The following is a 16,955-nucleotide window of genomic DNA, read 5'->3' as shown; positions in this document are numbered from 1 at the left end:
TAATTCCTCATTAATTAGGTAAAACATGACACTGTGAACTAGATTAGACCATCCAGACCTAATGCCTCAAAACTGTCTACTCCCATACTCAGGGTGGACACTGAGAATCTAAATCACATCTTAATGTCCACATTAACATAAGTTTGCTATTCTGTTCTTATTATTAGTACTTCTTTACTCTTTCAGGACTGCTTTGTCCCACTAATGGTTGCACGGTTCATTATAGGTACTTCCTGGAAAACCATTAACGCTTCCTTTGGAAAACTTCAACAAACAATTTATATGCTAAGATTATTTGAATACTTTTCTCAAAATCCTCTCCTATCTGTTTCCAGCTATTCTGGACTGTTGTATATGATTCTGACTCAGTTCTTATCAAGCCTTCATATTTAAGTATTGCTTTAAATCAAACTTATAATTCTTAATGAATTTCTACCACTTCCCATCCCCTGGAACATATAGACACATCCAAAACTTTGTAAGATTGTCTTTTCTCTTAATCAATACCTTTAGATTCATCTTCTCAAATGCAAAAAACTATTAGCACTAATAAATGAATTCAAAAAAGTTGCAGAATGCAAAATCAACATACAAAAGTCAGTTGCTTTCTTTCTTTTTTTCTTTTTTTTTTTTTAGTCAGTTGCTTTCTATACACTTAAAATGTACTATCTGAAAAGGAAAATCGTGAAAACAATATATTTACATAACATCAAAATGAACATATTTAGGATAAAGTTGAAAGACTTATAGACTAAAAACTATGAAATGTTTATAAGTGAAATTAACAAACAATAAATGGGAAGGCGTCTTATGTTCATAGATTGGAAGATTTAATATATTGCTAAAATGTCCAGGCTATATTAAGTGAGGTAAAGTGAAGTCTCTATCAATATCTCAATTGAATTTTTTACAGAAATATACAAAATAATTCTAAAATTTATATGGAACCACAAAAATCCCTGGATAGCCAAAACAATCTTGAGCAAGAACAATGTTAAAAGTATCACATTTTTTAATTAAAATATATATTACAAAGCTATAGTAGTTAAAACAGTATAGTATTAGTATAAAGACACACTTAAAGATAAATGGAGTAGGGCAGCCCAAGTGGCTCAGCAGTCTAGCAACATCTTCAGCCCAGAGCATGATCCTGGAGACCCAGGATCGAGTCCCATGTGGGGCTCCCTGCATGAAGCCTGCTTCTCCCTCTGTCTGCTTCTCCTTCTGTCTGTGTCTCTGCCTCTCTCTCTGTGTGTCTCAAGAATAAATAAACAAAATCTTCAAAAAAAAAAAAAAAAAGTAAATGGAATGGAGGCCAGAAACAAATGCCTGCAAATATAGTTAACTGAAAATTAACAAGCGTGCCAAGAATATAAGTAGGTAAATCATGTCTATCCAATGAACAATGCTATGAAAATTGGTGTCCACAGCAAAGGAATGAATTTTAACTCTTATCCTACAACACACACACAAATCAACTCAAAGTGGGTTAAATATTAGACATAAGGCCTGAAACTATGAAACTACAAGATGACAACATAGGGAAAGAGCTTCCTGACATTGGTATTGACAATGTTTTTTGGGTGTAAGGCAAAAACACAAGAAACAAAAGCAGAATGAGACAAGTGGGACTTCGTCAAACTGAAAATATTCCACACAGCAAAGAAAACAATCAACAGAGTGAAAAGGTAGCCTATGGAATGGGAGGATATATTTGCAAACCATATGTCTGTTGAGGGGTTAACAAAAATACATGGGAATACATAAAAACCAACAGCAAAAATAGATAAATAAAAATAATCCAGTTTAAGAATTAACAAAGAACTTTAATAAATGTTTCTCAAAAGAAGATATGCAAATGACTACTGCATATATGAAAACATGCTCAACTTCACTAATCATTAATGCAAATCACAATAACGATAAGGTATCACCCTACATCTGTCAGTATCACTATTATAAAAAAATAAAAAAAAAGATAAGAGATAAGAAATGCTGGAGAGGATGTAGAGAAAAGAGAACCTATAGGTTGTTGGTAGGAATGAAATTAATGCAACCATTATGGAAAACTGTTTGGGGATTTCCTCAATAATTAATACAACTGTCATATAATCCACCAATCCCATTTCCAGGTATATTCAAAAGAAATAAACTCAGGATCTTGAAGAGATGTTTGTAACCTCTTTTTATTGCAGCATTAATCACAATCACCAAGACATGAAAAAAACAAAATGTCTAATGAAGGATGACTGTATAAAGAAAATGTTATATACAATTAAACATATATTTATTTCATTACAAGAAGGGATGACCTGACACTTGTGACAATATTGATGAACCTGGAGGACATTATGCTAAGTGAAATAAGCCAGGCACATAAAGACAAATAGTGAATGATATGTGGAATCTAAAATAGTCTTATAGAAGCAGAGAGTAGAAAGATGCTTACCAGGGACTGGAGGGATGAGTAAATAGATGTTGATCAAAGGTTACAAAGTCTCATTATGAATGATTATGATGAATAATTATTTGAAATTTCAAAATTATTGAAATAATTATTGGAAATAACTAATTATTGGAAATTATGGGAAATAAAAACCACCAAAAAAAACCCACCAACATAGGGCATGGTGACTATAGTTAACAAATGTGTATTATGTACTTGTAATTCCCTGAGATGTTAGATCTTATGTGTCTTTACCACATGACTGGGAAGGAGAAGAAGGAGAAGGAGAAGGAGAACAAGAGGGAAGGAAGGAAGGAAGGAAGGAAGGAAGGAAGGAAGGAAGGAAGGAAGGAAAGAAGGAAGGAAAGAAGGAAGAAGAAGGAGGAGGAGGAGAAGAAGTGCTGGTGCTGGGTGGTGGCAGAGAAGGAGAAGAAAAGAAAAGAAGGAAGGAAAAGAAAGAAGGAAGGGAAAGAAAGAAGGAAGGGAAGGAAAGAAAAAGAAAGAAAGAAGAAAGAAAGAAAGAAAGAAAGAAAGAAAGAAAGAAAGAAAGAAAGAAAGAAAGAAAGAAAGAAAGAAAAAAGAAAGAAAGAAAGAAAGAAAGAAAGAAAGAAAGAAAGAAAGAAAGAAAAAATGGTAACTAAGTGAAATGAATTAACTATATGTTAATTATCTTCCCTTTGACCTTGTGATTCATGTTCTAAGACTTTTAAGCAAATTATTTTTTAAGACCACATTCCCTTTAGATAAACGTTTATTTTCGATGTTTATATTTCCTGCTATTTTTGAATACCACTAGGATATGTATTTTAATATTTAAGAAGATGTAGCATTAAGTTATGTTTCTCAACTAGAGATGATCTTGCCCTACAGGAAATATTGACAATATCTTAAGTTATTTTTGGCTGTCACACTAGAGGTTTGATACTGGCATATAATGGGTTAAGGTCAATGGTGTTACTAAACATCTTACAATGAACAGGGCAGCTTAGTACTAAAAATAAACCAACAAAGAACTTTTCTGGACCAAAATATCAACAGTATACAAGTTGAAAAATCCAGCATTAAAATGATTGGTTTTTGAAGCGTATAGTTTTCACTTTTTTTAGTTTTTATTTTAATTCCAGTTGATTAACATACAGTGTTGTATTAGTTTCAAATGTACAATAGAGTGATTCAACAATTCTATTTTTTAAAACTTTTTATGGTCCATATAGTTTTAACAAGCATGCTTTGCATTATAGTACATACTGTCTGCAATTTCCTCTTATATTGAGACTTCTCTCGGTTTGAAGCAATTTAAGTTGCTCACAATATGTATAAAGTAGTATCTCACTTCTGAGAATAGTATGCACTGTTAATTGGATTTCTTTGACCAGCCTGTACTTTAATCATCTGCACATTTAATAACTGAATCAAAGGTTTGACAATATTATGTCATGGAAAGGTGCTTCTAATTCCAGATGACAAATCAGAAAAAGCTTTATGTGCTATTTTTCTCCCATGTTGATATATTTTTATCTTGGATCATTACTTTTCACAACCACAACACATTTTGGCTTTTTCATGCATCCCTAATGAAGACAATTAAAATACTCGATATACATTACATGGACAGGATCTCTTTTTAATTGTTCATTGTTTGCTTTCATAGTGATCAGTTATATTAAATGAGCCTTGACGTTAAAGAGCATCTAGATGTTCTCTTTTTAATTTATCATTTCAGGTGATACTGATTGCTATTAAGGGTTCAATTCAGGAACTGAAAGGTGGTATTCAATGAGAGTGTCATACATGACAATATTTCAAGTAGTTCTGAGAAATTTTTCAAAATTAAAAGAGCCTTCTTTGGCCTCAGAAAACAGGACAACAAGTCTAATAATTTACTCACCCCTCTTCTTCTAAAATGAATTTGTTCTAATATCTTTTAGATTTTATGTTTCTCAAATAATGCAAGGTGCTGAAATGCCGCCATGAAATAATCATTTAACCTAAATCATAGTATAAAAAAACTACAAGTAAGGTAATAAAGGCAACTGATACTGGCTTCAGCATTAACAAGGAGGAGTGGGGAATGTGGCAAATGAAACAGGAAATGACAATCTAAAGCAGAGAGTCAGTTGCTGCCGTGAGGCAACAGATCTGAGTTTTCAAGAAAAACAAAGTATCCAGATACCTACCTAACAAATCTCTTGATTTTCTGTATTGACAAGTAATGATCCTGTAAACACTCAGTCAAAACTATAAAATCATACAAAACTGAGCTGCTATCAACATTTGGCCAAACAATTATTATATTTTTCTTCCTTCCTTTTGTTTTAATAGATTTGAAGACTGGCCCTCAATATGAAGATAAGTATAAAATATTAAAGTTTGCATTTATATCTTTACGTAAGAACATGATTCAGCTTTGCCAATATGATAATTTTATTTGTAAAGTTGGCTGGTCCACTGTGCCCAGATGTTTGGTCAGACATTATTCTGAAAGTTTCTATAAGTTTTTTTTTTTTTTTTTAAGAGATTAACACTAAATTGGTGGACTTTCAGTAAAACAGAGTGCCCTCCAAAATGTGGGTGGGTCTCATACAAATCAACAAAAGTTGAAGCCTTTCAAGATCAAAAACTAGTTTCCCCTGAACAAGAAGGAATTCTGTTAGCCAGTGACCTTTAGCCTCGAATTTCATTATTGGTTCTTCCTTGGGTCTCCAGCAGATTTTGTATCTGCCAAACTCAATAATCTCATGAGCAATTTCTTAAAATAAGTCTACCTTTATATATATACATATCCTATTGGTTTTGTTTCTCTGGAAAATCTTGGCTAATACACCAATATATGTATATTTTTAAAGCTTATATTTTTAGGTAATCTCTACACCCAACGTGGGGCTTGAACTCACAACCCAGAGATCAAGAGTCACATGCTCTTGACTGAACCAACCAGGTACCCCTACACTAATTTAAATAGAATTGCTGACACAGATAGCTTCACTTCATCTATTAGTCATAGAAAGGTATATAATTCATTGTATTTGATTTAGTCAGATATTTGTGTACATTTCGCATAATAAATAATCAGAAAATTTCAGTAGCTGTCAATGACACACATTTATTTCTTGCTCATGCATCTGTGGGTTAACTATGTTTACTATTTCATTTATAATTCATTAAAAGACCCAGATGGAAAATCAGTTCCCTGATATATGCCCTTCATACAGAAGTTAGGAAACATGCAAGAGGACAAGTAAAATCATGCGAGCATATTGAAATTGTCTGATCAGATAAAATATTAGTCATTATCACTTCCAGTGGCAAAGCAAATCAAAGGACCAAACTGATAACAAAAAGTGATATGAAGGGGGGAAAAAAAGAAAAGCGATATGAATGAAGAAGAATTTTGAGAAAAAAAATACAATCTCCTGAAGTTCTATAAGAAAGAATACATTCAGTAGGGTTACAGTTAAGTAGACTTAAGTACTGATTATAGTGGTTAATTTTAGTAACACTCACCAAGTAGAATAGTTGTGTAAAAGCTCAAAAGAAATCTCATAATGAACACATGAGGTGAAAAAAAAAAGGAAGTGTCAGGGTTCACCTGTTTCATACTTGTGCATTTTGTAACCAAAGGATAAATTTAACATAAGAAAAAAAATTATTTTAAGTTTAGCCAAATATATCATTTAAAACAATTCTTTGAAACATGAATTCAATTCATTAAAATTAGTATCTATATATTTGATACTAAACTTTGAATAATTGATGAGTGTTAGAAAGCAGATGTGTTAGGATATTAAAAATGTAGTTTATATTATTTTACACTAATCTTTAAAGGACAGAACAGAAAAATAAGTCATAAAATGAATTTTGAAGCCACAATGAAAATAAACACTTATTAGATGTTATTAGAAATTAGAAAAGTTACTTAATGTCTTTGCCTCACTGTTTTTTTTTCTTTCTTTCTTTCTTTTTTTTTTTTTTAGATTTTATTTATTTATTCATGACTGATGCAGAGAGATGCAGAGGCAGAGACAGAGGGAGAAGCAGGGATCCTGATGCGGGACTTGGTCACAGGACCCCGGGATCACAACCTGAGCCAAAGGTAGATGTTCAACCACTGTGCCACCCAGGAGTCCTAACTTTACTGATTTCTTTTATTAAATGAAGATTGCAGTTTATCTCACTACAAAGAGGTAAAAAGAAAGAATAAATGAAGTAAAAAATGTAAAAATATGCAAAATACTTAGTGTTTGAATGTTATAGGTGATCTACACAAGTATTCTTATACATTTATTTATACTTTGTTCCTTTTTATATAGATAAAATACTGATATAAATGAAATATATTTCAAACAATTAGAAAAAACTAAAAATTGCATTCTTGCTCTTATTCCATTATTTATTTATGAAACAAATTTACTCCTGAGTTATAATTGAGATTTATAAATTATTAATAAGGAATTTACTAGTACTTCTATCAGTTATCAGAATTTTATTCTAAAATAGTGCATACACATATTTAGAGAGTTGGATCGACCTGTGTTTTGTTTTCCTTATTGAAAAATGATGTAAATATTATAGAGTTCATAGAAATGTTGAAATTTGAAGATATGAAGTGAAGACAATTAGTTCAATTACAAAGATGCCCACTCAAATGTAGTCAATTGAAAATTGAGAACAGGGACACCTGGGTAGCGGTTAAGTGTCCAACTCTTGACTTTGGCTCAGGTCATGATCTCAGGGTTGTGAGGTAGAGCCTCGTGTTGGGCTCTGCACTCGGCATGGAGTCCGTTCGAGATTCTCTCTTTCTCCCTCTGTTACTCCCCCTGCTTGCACACACAGATACACTGTCTCCCTCTCTCAAATAAATAAATCAATAAAATCTGGAAAAAAGAAAGAAGATTGAGAAGAATGTAGAAGTATTCCAATAAAGAAAACAGCATCTATTAATAAATAATAATCAAACAATTGAATGCCCACATGCAAGAAATTAACCCAGATCCAAACCTTAAAACTCTCACAAAATTAATTAGAAAAGATACCATATCTAAATATAAAACTGAAAATCCTAAAATTTCTAAAAAAAAAAAAAAAAAAAAAAAAACAGAAAATAAAATATCTTTGGCTTTGAATTTGGTGATGAGCTTTTAAGTATAACACCAAAAGTATAATATATAAGAGAAAGAATTGAATTGAACTTTATTAAAATTAAAAACCACTGCTCCCTGAAAGACACTACCAAGTGAATAAAAACAGAAACCTAAAGCTGAGAGAATATATTTGTATAACACATATTTTCCAAATTATACAAAGAAATTTTATAACTCATATGAACATTTACAACAAATTTAAAAATGGGCACGATATCTGAATAAACTCCTCACTCTAAATAGATAGCAAGTAGGCCCATAATGTGTTCAACACTATTTGTCATCAGGGAATTAAAAATTAAAATAATGATATATTATATTAGTGCACACACCTATGAAAAAGGCTAAAATATACATACATACATACATACATACATAAATGCATATATACATATAACAGTCAACAAACAAACAAAAAAATTCAAAACTGACAAATACCAACTGCTAGTGAAGATATGAAGCACCAAAAGTCCTCATTGGTGGTGCGAATACAAAATAGTGTAGCCACTTTGGAAGATAGGCAGTTGCCTAAAAAGTTGACTGTTTCTCTATTTTTAATAGTACAGTATTTTATAATTGGTGAATTATAATAGGTTATTTATACATTCAAGATATATGTGTTTTTTTCTGTTTTTATATTTTAAAAAGTATTCTATTTTGTAAGTAAGTATATTAAAAATATGCACAAAATAGTGTCACATTGGACAAAATTTTTCCCACAGAGCTCATAAGAAAATATGGATTAGTGAACTGATAATCAAAAGACAGTGTGTGCCAAAACATAAAAGAAAGTTTTCTTACTTTGTCTAAAATCTCAGCCATCTCTCCTACCCTCAAATATTATTTTTGCTTTTATTAAATCGGTTAAGATATTTCCATCCAAAGTTTTAATATAAGGGACTAATACTGCATATATTATACACTCTGGTATAATAGACCCAATAGTGTTGACAGAAGTATATATTTGAAAACAATATTAAATGACATTCATGTATTCCAAAAAGTTTGTCCGATCACAGTTGCAATTAAGCAGCTATTATAAATGTAGATTTAATTTGCTGAAACAAGAGTTCCACATCATATACTTATAAATCGACCTTTTTTTGTTACATAATTAATCCATGTTCTAAGTCATTCCCACTGATCTCATTTTTTTCTGATAATTTTTTTTTTTAAAGTCAATATGTAGGATGACTACAGTAGTTTGGTCACAATAGGTAAATAGGATGGCAAAGTTATTCACAACTTGAGGAAGTTTCCCATGAAATTTGACAAGCAAATTGGAGCATTGGACAATAACTCTTCTTTGCAACTTGAATTTTACTTTTTTTAAAGCTAGATCATCTTTGTTTTTAACCAATGATAAACAGAATTTCTTAGAATTCTCTTCTTAACTCTTCTATCTTAAAAAGATTTGGTCCCTATAACACTATCTTTTCTCTTTAATTTTTCTTGCATTCTATTTTACTTCAGCTGAGATCCTATAGGCAACTACACTCACAGATTAAGAGAATTGAAATTTAAAATATTAATTTTACTCTGTGAAAAATAAAACAACACATGAGGACCACAGTATAACAAATCAAAATGATGCATTTTCAAGAATTAATTTTGCATAGATGTTGTCATATGCAAAATTATATTTTCTGGTAGTGAAGAAAATTGAAATATTGTTTCAGAACTATCCCTGAGATTTAATGTGGCAATTGCAGAGCTTTTTGGTATAAAGGAAAAACTGTAAGTTAGACTCTTAGTTGAAAAAGATAGTTGTAAAAAAAAAAAAAAAGAAAAAGAAAAAGATAGTTCTACAAGGCATTCTAAATTGGTATTCCATTTAAACTGGCACACATTCTTTTTTCATAAAATATAAAGCTACAAAAAATTCCCGTAGTCCCTGATGCTATTTTCTAGGGGTTAAAAAGAAAATAGCCTATGTCTTAGAAGGAAATGTCTAAGACTTAAATTGTTCTGACACATCTAATGTTGCTGGATCACTACTCTGTTCACATACTGAAACATTGAAAAATATAATTATTTATAAGGTATACTACATAAGGTATTTTAGTAGAAGAAACGCACTTCATGAAGGTATCAAAAATGGATAAGCTTTGGCAAGTTCATTTCTAAAGAGAAATTTTTGGATTATGATATCTGAAATCTGCATAATTCATATGTATATATACACATATATATATTTGAAACTATATGGTAGATGGTAGGTTAATATTGTTCATAACATTGTTACAAAGAAACAATAATATGTTACTCCATGTTTCTCTTGTTTTGTTTGACTTAAGCAGACATTAAATGAATAATTGGTTCCTCAACAAAGACAAAAACAACTAATTTTAACTTCTCTTACAAGTATTATGCAACTTTCCAGTTGGTTGTATTTTGTGGGTAACAGGATAGAGATATATAACACTATTACGTTGGGAAACAACAAATGAATTAATCATTTAAATCATTTTGCTGAATGTAAAGTTGAAAAAAAAATGGATGGAGAAAGTTGGAATCAAGAACACGGCAACTGATAGCGATATATTGTAAAAAGAGCATAGTCATTAGGAAAAAAATTGTATGGCAAGAGGATAAGGAAAGGTTGCATGTATTGAAAATGTATATTGTGATCTATATTTAAAATAATTTATACTTATTCTTTATTATATGTGTGTATATACATATATATATGTATATACAGACACACAATGTTTTTAGTGATTTGATTTTTCTCTCTTTTTTTAAATGTAAGTATCAGGGTCTGAAAAGATAACCTAAGCAATGTTTGTATTTAAGACACCCTGAATATACCTCCATATCAGTACATAGTAGCATAGTACTCCAGTATAGAACTAGAACACATATAAAATATCACAATCATTTTTCACATTATCCTATTTCTAGAGTGGTAATAATTTTATCCAATTTTCTTAAATCAAGCAATCTTATGAAAAGATAACTGTCATTTCATGACACCCTTTCATACATGATCTGGGGGCTAACCAATTAATTCATGTGAGGTCAAGGAACCAATTTTCACTGCAAAGTTTTCCAACACTGAGCAAGTTTTAATTTCAATTGTTAGTTCAGTAGCTGTTCAAGTTCATGACTTTCACACGTATTCAATGCTTGAAACTTAATGTATTTTTTAGAAGTGATATACACATTAACTTTCACATGACCAACATTGCTGAACTCATTATTCTGTCATTATGATATATGGGCTATGCATTTCTGTCTTATTGGTTGTTTCTTTTTTTTCCTAATCAGAATCTCATTATAATTAAAATAGTATCTAGATATTCATTTGCATGAAGATGAGGGATTGAATCCATGCAGTTGATCTTATGCTATGGGATATGTGGGAAATTTATTATTTTAGCACACATATACAGATTTTTTTAAATTGGTAATTGTGATGATTGTTCTATTGATTTGACCTTAATGTTTTTGTAAAATGTATTAATATTTTCTGGTCATTTTTATTCACCCATTTACCCACCACACTCCTCCACACTTACATATGCATTATAAACCATAGCAAAATATATGCAATCACCTTTCTTATTACTATCCACAAATACCAAACCAAAGGTATCACATTTATCCTTATTGATATGAAATTATCATTTGATACTTTTATGTTAACTTTGAACTTTTTGTGTATTATTCTGAGTTAAGGGACTTAACAAAATCGTTTTCACTAGATATAACTACTACCACTACTTCTATTAATAATAAATTTCACCCCCCCCCCCGACTATCATAAATAAATAAATTAAAAAAAAATAAATTTCAATTGTTTGCATCCATTCTCATAACCAAAGTAGGATTGGGACACAGGTAGATATTTCAGGCACATTCTGCTAAAAATATGGACTCAGTACAATGTCATGGAGCTTGGCTCCTACTTTAGGGAATAAATTTAAGATAGTGTTAATAAAAATTACTTACTGGTGGGCTCTAAGTGGTTTTGGTAAGCTCATAGATTACTTTTAGAACAGAACAGGAAAAATTTTTTTAAAGTCTCAACTTACATTAGTTACTTATTTGATTGATTACCGCATTATAATATATTTTACCTTTGAGGCTTCTAGTTCTCCTAAGATGGATGAATCTTTTGTATTGTACTGTCTCAGCAATGAATAAGAAAGTGGGGGCACACACACAATACACACAAACACATGCAAATATAGGAAAATATAATTTTTAGGGCCAATATCCCCTTGAGGGGAGAGTTTCAGATAAGTAGTTGGCATTCTGTTGTAATTTTGTCTCAGGACATTTGCCAATTCTTAGCCTAAGTTGAGAGGCCAAGAATCTGGGCAGAAGGCCACTTACAGAATTTCCCTGCTAAGAAGCAGGGTGGACAGCAGGATACACTACTACATTTCTTGTTTCCAATTCCTTTCCCTGAAGCTACAAATTACATGCCTTCCAAATATTTATATGTGACAGCTCAGCTATAACATCAATCTCTAACATTTTCAAACTGTATTATCATGACCCTTATGGTCTACAATTTGCCCATTAAACCAAAGTTGTATATTTTGTACCCCACTTCCTATACTAATTCATGTTTAGAATATGCAAGAATATGGGATGGCACAAGCAAATGCTTAAACATCGACAAATATTTATTTTACACTAATGCCAATTCTGATGTATTTCTGATGGCTCTCCATGGCATGCATGGGTCATGGTGTGACTCAGTTATCAGGACTGCTTGGATTTGTTCTTGTTACTTTGTCATCTCAGTGTGAATCTGCGTATTCAATTACCAATAAAGACCTCCCGCACAAATAAGCCATGTTTTAATAAAATAAAATTTTTAAAAACTCTATTCTGTAGTATCTTGGCTATAGTAGCTTAACTTTAACACATAAAATATTGTTTAAATAAATAGTATTAAAATAAATAAATAAATAGTATTAAGATACTTATCTGTTTACTAAAATTCATGAAAGAAATGAAGCAAATAATGAAAAAACAATAGATATTTATATTTTGTAGTATCTTGGCTATAGCAATTTAATTTTTCACCTAGATATTACACATAAAATATTGGACATATAAAGAAATGAGAGTGTCACCTGAACATACTTGAAAATATACATCAATGACTTGCTGCTTGGTCATTGGACAAAAGGAAACAGGACATGAAGACTTATGATATTTGTTATGTCATTGTGAAAGTTTCATGCAAATTTCACCTGTAATAACCTGGAAACCAGATTTCAAGCCTAGGGAGACTATAACTCTAGACAAAATAGGCAGATGCCAGTTTGCAAGCATAATTGGAAGGAAATAGAGTTCTCCTATAAAAGCAACATTTTGCCTGCAACCTGAAATAAAACTTTTGTGAAAGTACAAAATTTGAGGATTCAGTATCAGGAAAAAAAAAAAGATTATTTATTGCTAAAAGCTGGAGCTTTGTCTACAACCAAAACCAGGAGCTCTGTTGCTCAGTCTTTTTTGAAGTGAATCGCACTGTTTTTATTTATGCAAACAATGGTTGCCAGCCCAGCTGCATAGATCAAAATAAGAGTTTTCAGATGGCGTGAAATTATTACTATTGAATTGATGATGAGGGTGATAGCTGAGCAGACTGTAGATAATATTAAATATAGAGGATATTCTATAAGTTTAAGAGTTATGACTGGAAAAGTCTTTTGGGTGTGGTAACTTTTACATAGAACTCATGGAAAACAAATTATCACTAATAATAAAGTCATCCTGATTAGCTAGCTAGAGAACTCCTTGGCCATGTTAGTTTCACATAGCTATGGGTTATGTGTCTAAGACTGCAACAATAGGACATAAGTGGCAACTATGATTACCTTTACTGGGCCTTGACCTTAACATATTAGACATGTAATTACATTTCCTTTCCTGTTGCACATGTGTGGTGAGGAATTGGATTTGTTCATGCAGATAACAACACAATTCTTGGTCATGATGGCAGAAAAATACAATGGAACTAATTTGGGTCACTGAATGATCTTATCATTTAAAAATGTTATCTTATCATTAAAAATGACTACCTACCCTAAGATTACATATCTCCAGACTGTTATATGAGAAATATGTATTTCTTATTGTCCGAACCACAGTATTTCATATCTCTTTTTAGTTGTCTGTGCAGGAGTATTTTAGATCTCTTTTTAGAGCTGCTTAAACTAACTAATATAGCTATTTGTTGCATGTTTAAAAATTGTTTCCTAGAGACATTGTATCAGTTTTCAGGTTCATTACAATGTCTGACAGTTCTAATCCTCCTTTTTGCCTTAAATCTGTATGCTTTAAAAACTTTAGGCTAAAGAAGCACAGATAATTTTTTGTGATAGTGAGGTTAAATATTTTTTTCTGAGTTTTATAGAATTTTGTAATTTTGTAATTTGTATTTTTATGCCCTTTTCTCATTTTCTATTTCTAAGGGTTTATAATTAATTTGTAGTTAAGTTGTAAGATTTCTCTTTGTTTATCATGTACATTGTAATGAAAGGCCTGTTGTTTTTTTCCATGTTTTAGCCTTTCTTTTTTTTTTTTTTACTATTTATATTATCCTTTGACAATTTATGAGCTTTTTGGCAATAGGATAACTTTTTTTCTAATTATATTAATATTTATCTTCTTATTTTTGTCTATGTTCATAGAAGGCCTTCTCATGTGATAGAAGATTGAACTCAGATATTCAGGGCTCATTGTTGAGCCATTGTATTGTTATAGCAGAAAAGAAGCCAATTAATGTACATTAAATGTCCTTCAATCAAATTAAACACAGTAATATAAGATTACTATAAGTAATTATTATAAGATTACTATAAGTACTATAAGTATTATAGTACTAGTAAGTACTAGTATAGTAAGATTACTATAAGTACTATAAGTAATTATTATAAGATTACTATAAGTAATATAAGATTACTATAAGTAATTATTATAAGTAATATAAGTATATAACACAGCATAGTAAGTTCATATTATCTTATTGAGTAAATTAATATGGTTTCTAAATAATTTTACATGAACTAATTAATTGGCTGCATTTTAATAAATTGTGGTTGGTAAACAATCAACACCAAAAGCAACATGATTGGTACAGAGATCAAAGTAAATAAGACACAAGCAATTTATTCAAGATAGATTATTTTTTACAGTATTGAAATATAACTGACAAAAGAAATAAATAAAATCACTTATAATACATTTTGGTTTCTAAACACAACCCAAAGTTTCAACAAATTTAAAAGGGATATTTGATTCAAAGAATTATAGAGTATTGTTTTGATTTAGTTTTCTCAACAATTATAATGGCAGTAACTTTATCATATGTATGATTCATCACATATAAAAATACTTCTATTAAAGCTAATTTTAACTTAATTATATGAAATGAGAATTTTCAAATAACATTTGGACAAATAGAAGAATAATCTTAGGATGATTGTTTTTGTATATCAATTATATTATTAATTTTTGTATATGAATTTTCATTTTTGAGATGAAATAACTTTGTGCTGCTTCTATTTTGTATAATGCTATTTTTGTTTGATTCTCTAATTTTGTTCCTTTATTACTTATGAAATTTCAGTGATTATAGATCTTACAAAAACATAATTATTAATGTATTATCAACCTTTACTCACACCTCTTAAATTCCTTAGTAGACAAATTATTATTAAAATATGAGATAATCACATTGATAAGGTAGCTAATCTTTAAGTCTGTTTTGTTTTGCTTTGCTTTTTGTTAAAACTATAAATTGGTATAGAAAGAAAAAATGGAGGAGGAGGAGAAGCAGGAATAGGAATAGGAATATGAAATAGATGAGGCATAAGAAGATGAAGAGGAATGAGAAGAATGAGATGAGAAAGAAAAGAACAACTAAAGAAAGAAAGAGAAAGAGAAGGTGATGGATTTTAGTAAACCTATAATGAAAATTTTTTTCTCACTGGCGTATGAAATTTAGGAAAGTCCGGGAATATTGAAATCAAAAAGATAAAGCAACAAAAAGATTTTTTAAATTATCCCTTAAATTTTGTTTAAAAATTATATATGAAATTATAATTGCAACAAAATTTCTCTTGTCTTGCTTAGTATTTTTCTAAATTCTTGCCCCAAGTCTTCAGAAAAGGGAGTTTTTCACATCAATTGTACAAACTTACAGTTATAAAACAATTAAGTCATGGGATGTAATGTACAGTATGGTGGGTATAGGTAGTAATACAATATTGCATATTTGAAAGGTGCTAAAGGAGTAGATTTTAAAAGTCCCCATCAGAAGAAAAAAAGCTTTTATGACTATGTATAGTGACAGCTGTTAACTAGCTTTTTGTGTTGATTATTTTCCAATATATACAAATATTGAATCATTGCGTTGTTCATCTGAAACAAATGTAATATGTCAATTATACCTCAATGAAAATAAATGAAAGAATAAATGAAAACACACTTCACTATTAACAAAAATGAATAAAGCACATCATATTATAGGTTGTTTAATCGGCCTTGCGTTATTATTTTAAAAAATTATTGGTGTGTCACACTGTTTTTATACTTACCTTCTCTATTTCTTTCAAACTCTGCCTTTTTAAATAATATTGCTACAGGATAAATGTTAATGATACTGCTACAGGATAAATTTATTGCTACAGGATAAATTTAAAAATTAAATAAGATCCTGGGAGAACTGTTCATACACTTTAGTTTTAATAAACAGATTTTTACATTTTCAAAATAATTTCCCATTACATTTATTTAAGAAGCATACTTTAAAAACCTGAAAATAATCAGGTGGGCTGTGATATATTACTATAGTTTAAAAGACATATGCCATTCTAATTAGGGTTTTATCTGAAGAGAGTATATTTATCATTATTCATGCATACATTCTGTCAATTTTTTATAGTCTTGTCACTGGGTAGAAATTGGTCAAGATGGTGGGGTTAACCAGTAAACAAGCCAGGTTAGGTCCTTTTTCTAACGAGGTTTGTATTCTAATGTAGACAGTGATGTAGCTTTCCAGTAGCTCCCAACTTAACACATGGGCCATAGTGCCTGATTGGCCGAGACTACCTACATCATGACCCAAACTCTTAATGGCAAGAAAAGCTGGAAAACAACACTGGGCATTTTCAGATTGAGTCCCGCTTTATGATGTGGGGGGAATTGCTTCCTATACTTAATGTAAATAAAGACTATAATAATTATAGTAAAGACATTTTAAAAAGAAAAATACCTAAGTTACTGGAAGGGTTTAATTGTACTGGTAGGTAGAATGATTTATATTTTAGCAAGTTTATTCCAAATGCTGTGGAAGAAATGATTTAAAACATGAAAAATAAGAGAAGGAAGATCCAACAAGA

The sequence above is a fragment of the Canis aureus genome, chromosome 38 (genome assembly GCF_053574225.1).
Source record: "Canis aureus isolate CA01 chromosome 38, VMU_Caureus_v.1.0, whole genome shotgun sequence".
In the NCBI taxonomy this organism is placed as follows: Eukaryota; Metazoa; Chordata; class Mammalia; order Carnivora; family Canidae; genus Canis; species Canis aureus.
Note: the sequence above shows the minus strand (reverse complement) of the source record.